General features: G+C 39.0%; 1 pseudogene; it reads left to right on the top strand.

The window, feature by feature from the left end:
* Window positions 1–1010: 1010 nt before the first annotated feature.
* Window positions 1011–7279, top strand: LOC145952571 (uncharacterized; annotated as a pseudogene).
* Window positions 7280–8429: the final 1150 nt, after the last annotated feature.

Raw genomic sequence — 8429 nt, 5'->3', positions numbered from 1 at the left:
AGTGCCACATCCAAGCAAGTGTAGAACTAGCCCCATAGTCAGAAAACCTAGGGATAAATGGGCACGTGTAAATTGAAAATTCTATTTTAATGCCATACATTTTTCTACTTCATTTCTCTTCTCCCTTTTATCTACTCTAAGCCTTGTTAACGAACCTTAAATGAATAAGTACATTTGAAATAGGGACGTCATTAGAAACAATGGCTTAATACGCGATAAGGAACATGATAAATCATAATTTGATATGTATCTTTTCCTTTAATTTAGCTATTTTACATTCCAGTCATGGCTAATTATAGGATTTAGATAGATATGTGTGTTGTTAGGCCTAATTGGATAGTTGGGAATTATTATTCAAAATTTTCGTTGTTTTTGGGCTGATGAACATGTCTCGGTTTTCAGGCCATAACTTGGGCTGTGGTGATCCAAATGGAGCAAACTCGGTGGCCCTGGAAAGCTAAGACAAAGCCCTAAATATTTACAGAAGGAGCCGTTGGCAAATTCGTCCATCTAGAAGGTCCAATTCGGTGGTCAAAAATCGGTGCGGAAATGGAATCCAACTCATCCCACCAACAACACCAACTCATCCCACCAACTCTCCCATTTCGTTTTGTCTACTCTTTTCCCCATTATTTTACAATTTTTTTGTGTTGTATGAAGGCTATAAATAGGCCTTCACTTCTCCATTGCAAGATGTCCCAAAACACCTTCAAATAAGTTACTCTTGGGTGTTCTTCTACCTCCCTTTCTTCTTCTTCTTCTCCATTTCTTCTTAGTCTTTCTTGTTATTTAATGTTATAATGTCTTTTAATTTTATGGATAGCTAAGTTTCTAATTCAGCTTGTGGTAATAAGTTCTAATGGATTTTGAGGTTTGAAGAAAATTTTGTGTATCCTCAACTCTTAATAATTGAATTTACCTTTATCTTTCTATCTTGTTTATGCTTATATAATTGAATTTGAATTGATCACTTAAATTCATTACATAAGATGTTCTCATTAACTCCTTGAACTAAGACCTATGCGATGCTTACTTACATTGGACTTAAGAAGGAATGCAAGACCAAGAATTATGTGACACTTGTTTACATTAATTTTGAGAAAGACAAAGGAACATTCATGGACTTAATTGATTGACTCATTAATTGTTTGCCGATTCAAGGACTTAGAGTTTAACTAGGGATTAAATGTGAATGAATAATTCTAACCTTGTTAACTCAAATCATGTTTGCTTAAACATTTGAAGAATCTCCTAAATTAATTGACGCTTGATTGATTAACTTTGGGACAAGCAAGATTTGATTAATTAAATTCTCCAATGGATGGCTTGTTGGATTCTTGGACTTAGAGACCAAATAGGGATTAAATTTGGACGCTTGATCCTAACCTAATGGACTCAAATGATGTTCGCTTGAACTTTGGAAAGAATCTATTTAAGTTTTGTTGGTGCTTAACTAATTGAACTTAAATGCAAGAAATTAATTATTATTTGAGATTGAGATTTTGAACCAAGGATAAATCCAAAGAACGAAAATCCACAAGTTGAAGTTTTTATCATCTAAGTTTATTATTCAACTTCTTGTTCTAAAAATTATATCAAACTCCAAACCCCCCCTTTTCCAAAATTTTGTTAATATTGCTAATATAATAAAAAGAATTTCCTTTGATCCTCGAGAGACGACTTTGGGGCACTACTGTGCTACAAGTTTAAACTCATTTTACATTTGTGTTTGATAGAGGCTTCGACAACCTCTCGTCAAATTGGCGCCGTTGCCGGGGATTAAAGGTGTCATTTTGTTATATTAGATATCTTTCATTTTATTTTATTTTCATTTTCTCTTTGTATTTTTGTGTAGTGTATGACAAGATCTTCTACTAGTCCTTTACTTGATTTGGATCCTGAAATTGAAAGAACACTAAGGATAACTAGAAGAAGACTTTTTAGAAACACTTTGAGTAATCAAAACAATAACATGGCTGATAATAGAACACTAAAACAATTGGCTGCACCCGATGTTTCAAATCCACCTTTATGCATTCAATTTTCTGCTAACGAGGATGACTGTGAACTAAAATCAAGTTTAGTTCATTTGTTACCCAAATTTCATGGACTTTCAGGTGAAGATCCCCACAAGCACTTGAAAGAGTTTCATGTTGTATGTTCAACCATGAAACCTGCTGGTAGCAATGAAGAAAGCATAAAGTTGAAAGCATTCCAGTTTTCACTAGTTGATGCAGCCAAGGAGTGGTTGTATTATCTCCCTCCTAAAAGAGTCACATGGGATGAAATGAAGAGACTGTTTCTAGAAAAATACTTTCCTGCTTCTAGAACTGCAGCCATAAGAAAGAGCATATGTGGCATCAAGCAAATGAATGATGAAACACTGCATGACTATTGGGAGAGATTCAAGAGGCTGTGTGCAAGCTGTCCACAACATCAAATCAGTGAGCAACTTCTAATTCAATACTTCTATGAAGGTCTCTTACCAATGGATAGAAGCATGATCGATGCTGCTAGTGGTGGTGCTCTAATGGATAAAACTCCTGCTGCTGCCAAAGACTTGATTGCAAATATGGCAGCCAACACACAACAATTTGGTGCAACAAGAGGAACTAGTTCAAGGTCAGTAAATGAGGTACAATTATCTAGTACTGAACATCAAAGACTAGAGAATAGATTAGATGAATTGACCTCTTTGGTGCGAGGATTGGCCATGATGAAACAAGCGCCTGCTAAACTCTGTGGCATTTGTGCTTGTCCCTCTCATCCAACTGATGCATGCCCTCAGCTACAAGAAGATAATCCCGAAGAAGTAGCTGCTGTAAATAACTTCCCAAATTCCTCACAACCAAGAAATGACCAAGCCAGAAATAACTTCAATCCCAGATACAATGATCATCCTGGTTTCAGATGGAGCAACAACAACACATCACAACAACAACCATTTCCAAATAGGCAACCTTTCCAACAAGCTCCAAGGCAGTCAATGCAACAACCACAACAACAACAAAATAACCCTTCCTTGGAGGACCTTGTAAAACAAATGGCAATGCAAAACCTGCAATTCCAACAAAGAACTGATGCTAGCATTCAAAACTTGGAAAAGCAAGTGGGACAAATGGCATCTTCCATAAGCCAACTTCAAGCACAAGGATCAAGTAAGTTGCCTTCTCAAACTATTCCTAATCCTACAGGAAATGTTAGTGCCATCACGCTTAGATCTGGAAAGATTGTGGAAGTTAAAAATGATGTGAAACCTGCCACTACATCTGAGAAATCTGAAAACAAGGAGAAGCAATCTTTCCAGTCAAAGGATGAAGAGCCAAGCATTCCACTACCCTTTCCACAAAGAGTTTTACAAACTAGGAAAGCTGAAGCTGAAAAAGATAAAGAATTGCTTGAGACTTTCAGAAAGGTAGAAGTAAACATTCCTCTGCTAGATGCAATCAAACAAATCCCTAGATATGCCAAATTCTTGAAGGAAATGTGCACCCATAAAAGAAGGCTGAAAGGGAATGAAAAAATAAGTCTGGGAGAGAATGTTTCTGCTATCATTCAACCAATGCCTCAGAAATGCAAGGATCCAGGTACGTTCACTATCCCTTGTACAATAGGTAATTGCATATTTGAAAATGCCATGTTAGACTTAGGTGCATCTATCAATGTCATGCCTATGTCTATCTTTAAATCTTTGGGGCTTGGTCCTTTAATTCCAACTGGTGTGGTGATTCAACTTGCAAATAGAAGTAGTACTTACCCTTCAGGATTAATTGAAGATGTCTTAGTTAGAGTAGGAGAACTAATTTTTCCTGCTGACTTTTATATCCTAGAGATGGAGGGTGAAACTACAACTAAGGTACCAATCATTTTAGGTAGACCTTTTCTTAAAACTGCAAAAACAAAAATAGATGTGCATGCTGGAACTCTTTCCTTAGAGTTTGGTGATAATATAGTCAAGTTCAACATTCTAGATGCCATGAAACACCCTAGGGAAGAACACTCTGTATTTCACATTGATTTGTTGGATGACTTGGTTGATTGTTATGCACATGACCATTTATGCATTGAATTTCCTGACATACATGATCTTGATGATACCATAAATTGTCATTCATGCATAAACAATAAATCAGAATGTGCTGCTTGTACTGAAATAGAAGAATTTTTAAGCACTAACAATTTTGCTGAGGAATATAAAAAAGAAAAATATGCAGAAATTTTAGCTGCAGAATTGATAACAACAAACAGAATGTTGCCCTCCATTGTGCAACCACCAGCATTAGAGCTAAAACCGCTTCCTGATCATTTGAAGTATGCTTACCTTGAAGAAGGTTGTAAACTTCCGGTCATTGTTGCAAAAGACTTAGATGCTGAACAAGAAAGGATGTTGTTACAAGTTTTGAAGGACAACAAAAAGGCAATAGGGTGGACACTTGCAGATCTCCCTGGAATCAGTCCTTCTACCTGTATGCATCGGATTCTCCTTGAAGAAGATGCTAAACCAGTAAGGCAACCTCAAAGGAGACTTAATCCTCAAATTTTGGAAGTAGTAAAGAAAGAGATATCTAAGTTGCTCCAAGCAGGTATCATATATCCTATCTCTGATAGCAAATGGGTAAGTCCTGTTCAAGTTGTTCCAAAAAAATCTGGAGTGACTGTAGTAGCAAACAAAGACAATGAACTAATTCCAACGAGAGTGTAAAATAGTTGGAGAGTTTGCATTGACTATAGAAAATTGAACCAAGCCACAAGAAAAGATCACTTTCCGTTGCCATTCATTGATCAAATGCTTGAACGATTGGCTGGGAAATCCCATTACTGCTTCTTGGATGGATACTCAGGATACTTCCAAATCCACATAGCACCTGAAGACCAACATAAGACCACATTCACTTGTCCTTTTGGAACTTTTGCATACAGAAGGATGCCATTCGGCCTATGCAATGCTCCTGGTACTTTTCAGAGATGTATGGTAAGTATTTTCTCGGAATTTCTAGAAGATTGTATGGAAGTTTTTATGGATGATTTCACTGTCTATGGGTCTTGTTTTAAAACATGTCTAGATAATTTATCCAATGTGCTACACAAATGCATTGACTCTAATCTTGTCTTGAATTTTGAAAAATGTCATTTCATGGTAAGACAAGGCATAGTTCTAGGTCATGTCATTTCTGAAAGAGGTATTGAGGTAGATCCTGCTAAAGTAGAAGTTATTTCTAGTTTATCTTACCCCGCATGCGTGCGGGAAGTGCGTTCCTTTCTTGGTCATGCAGGATTTTATAGGCGCTTTATCAAAGACTTCAGCAAGATAGCATTGCCACTGTCTCGCTTGCTACAAAAGGATGTTGAATTCAATTTTGACCAAAAGTGCAAGGAGGCATTCCATACACTGAAGAAAGCTTTGACAAGCACGCCTATAATACAACCACCATACTGGACACTCCCTTTTGAACTGATGTGTGATGCATCCAACTATGCTCTGGGAGCAGTTTTGGCCCAAAGAATGGGCAAGGCACCTCATGTCATATATTATGCTTCTAGAACTTTGGATGCTGCACAAGCCAATTACACTACCACAGAAAAGGAACTTTTGACTATTGTTTTTGCATTAGACAAATTTCGATCTTATTTGCTAGGTTCCAAGGTGATAGTGTTCTCTGATCATGCTGCTTTGAAGTTCCTACTAAAAAAACCAGATGCAAAACCTAGGTTACTACGGTGGATGCTTTTACTCCAAGAATTTGATTTGGAAATAAGAGATAAAAGTGGAGCTGAAAACTTGGTTGCTGATCACTTGAGCAGAATTGAACAACCACTTGATCCGATACCCATACATGATACTTTTCCTGATGAGCAATTGTTGAAAGTTCAGACAATCATTCCATGGTTCGCCGATTTGGTAAACTTTCTTGTTGCTAATGTTCTGCCTAAAAAAGCATCTAAATCTTACATTGCTAAATTAAAGAGTGATGCAAAATATTTTGTATGGGATGATCCTTATCTTTGGAAATATGGTAGTGACCAAATAATTAGGAGATGCATACCTGATCATGAAATTCACTCTATTCTTAGCTTTTGTCATAATCATGCATGTGGTGGTCATTTTGGTCCCCAACGAACAGCTAGGAAAATTTTGGAATCAGGATTTTATTGGCCTACTATTTTCCATGATGCATATCAATTTTGTAAAACTTGTGAACAATGTCAAAGGACTGGTAATATAACTCGAAGGAATGAGATGCCCCAACAACCTATGTTATTTTGTGAAATTTTTGATGTTTGGGGTATAGACTTCATGGGTCCATTTCCCACATCCTTTGGTTTTGTTTACATTTTACTTGCTGTTGATTATGTATCCAAGTGGGTGGAAGCTAAAGCCACTCGAACTGATGATTCAAAAGTTGTTGTGGATTTTGTTAGGTCTAACATTTTCTGCAGATTTGGCATTCCAAGAGCCATCATCAGTGATCAAGGGACGCATTTTTGCAACCGCAATTTGGAAAGCCTCTTGAGAAAATATGGTGTTGTACATAAAACTGCTACACCGTATCATCCTCAATCAAATGGACAAGCTGAGGTGTCAAATCGAGAGATAAAACAAATTTTGGAGAAAACAGTCCAACCAAACAGAAAGGATTGGAGCAAGAGACTTGAAGATGCTCTGTGGGCTTATAGAACTGCATACAAAACACCAATTGGTGTCGCCACCGGCCCGAAACGGGCTTTCGGCAATCGCGAGGGATGGTTGGACTCGTTTATTTGTTTAAAAAAATGTGGATTGCTAGAATGACGTATTCTCAAACTGAGACCTTGTCAAACGAGCAATTTTATTAAATGATTCACCAATCCATATTAATCCCAAGCGGGACCCTCCATGGATTAGTGGTTTTCGCAAAAGGAGGGTTCGTGGAGTCGCCACCAATGTTTTACTCAAAACATTGGAAAAAGGGATAAGGCAATTGATTTTATAAATCAACTTTGGCCATTACAACCAGAGTTGGGTAAGGGAGTCGGTTACGCGTGGGGAAGGTGTTAGCACCCCACAGCGCCCCTTTCGGGTTCCCTATGACAGATTATTTCTAAAATAACAGTAAAATTACTAAATTACCCCTATTTATTATAAGCAATTATAAATTGACTATCTACATGATGACAGTTAAATATACACACAGAAAGCAGTAAAAGGAAGGATTTAAGAAGAAACCTCTTGAAGCGTGCTTTTATATATTGAGTAAAAACTGGGAAGCTTTTTGGCGTTCCCTCGCTCTACAAGCTCGCTCGCTCCTCCCTAAAAACTTTTGACTATGGAAATCCGGAGGATTTCCCTTCGACTAGGTTCGAATCTCCAAGCTAAGTGCTCGGAATTCCAGAACTTCGTCGGATCGACTCCCAGAGAGATTTCTAGGGCAGAACACTGCTCAAAAACCCCAGAATACTCAAGGAGGGAGTCAAAACTGAGTGTAGAAGTGTCGAGAGACGTCCAAATGGCCTCCTATATATAGGAATGGAATTCAGTACGGCCCCTGGGTTCAATACGGTCCGTATTGCAATTTTGCACTTCAGTACGGCCCGTATTGAATTCAGTACGGCCGTACTGAAGCGCCGACACTTGCCGACACTTCAATACGGCCGTATTGATTCAATACAGCCCGTATTGAAGTGTAAAACAACCAATACGGCCGTATTGGTTTCAATACGGGCCGTATTGGTTGCAGTACGGGCCGTATTGAGTACAAAATATGCAGTACGGCCGTACTGAACTCCAAGGAGGCCGTATTGAGCTCTAAACCTCCCACTTTCTTATTTTTTGCTACTCTAAGACCTCTAAACCTACAGATAGTCATCCTATGGTCTTCTGGGAGTCCTTCTGGCTGACTTTCCTTTGATCTTCGAGAGTCTTCGAGTCTTATTTCCGTCCCGGACAATTTTAGGGGTCTACAGCTGCCCCCCCTTTACTTAGTCGGACGGCCTTTTGGTATACCGGCTGACAAGTAAAGGAGTTGACCCAATTGTCCGGGTGATGTGCCAACCTTCTGACTTGTAATGTCTTCCGGTGGAAAATTGTTGAGTAGCCTCTCCAGGTGAGTGCATACCTCGGCGCTTCTGACATCCTCGGTAGCTGAGTTTACCCTCTCCAGGGTCAACTTCACTCGACGCCCGAGCCGGAAGTTGAACACTGACGTGCCTCTGGCGACGCTGGTGATTGAGTACCGTCTCTCCAGACCTAGCCTCACTCGACGCCCGAGCCGGAAGCTAGACACCAATGTGTTAACATCACATTGATGATTAAGTATTGCCTCTCCAGGCCCAACCTCACTCGCCGCCCGAGCCGGAAGTTGGACACCAACGCACCTCTGATGACGCTGATGGTTGAGTACCGTCTCTCCAGACCCTGAGTACCGTCTCTCCAGACTTTGCCACTCAACATG

The sequence above is a fragment of the Cajanus cajan genome, chromosome 10, assembly GCF_000230855.2.
Source record: "Cajanus cajan strain Asha chromosome 10, NIPB_CcT2T_4, whole genome shotgun sequence".
In the NCBI taxonomy this organism is placed as follows: Eukaryota; Viridiplantae; Streptophyta; class Magnoliopsida; order Fabales; family Fabaceae; genus Cajanus; species Cajanus cajan.
This window is presented reverse-complemented; position numbering and strand designations above follow the sequence as displayed.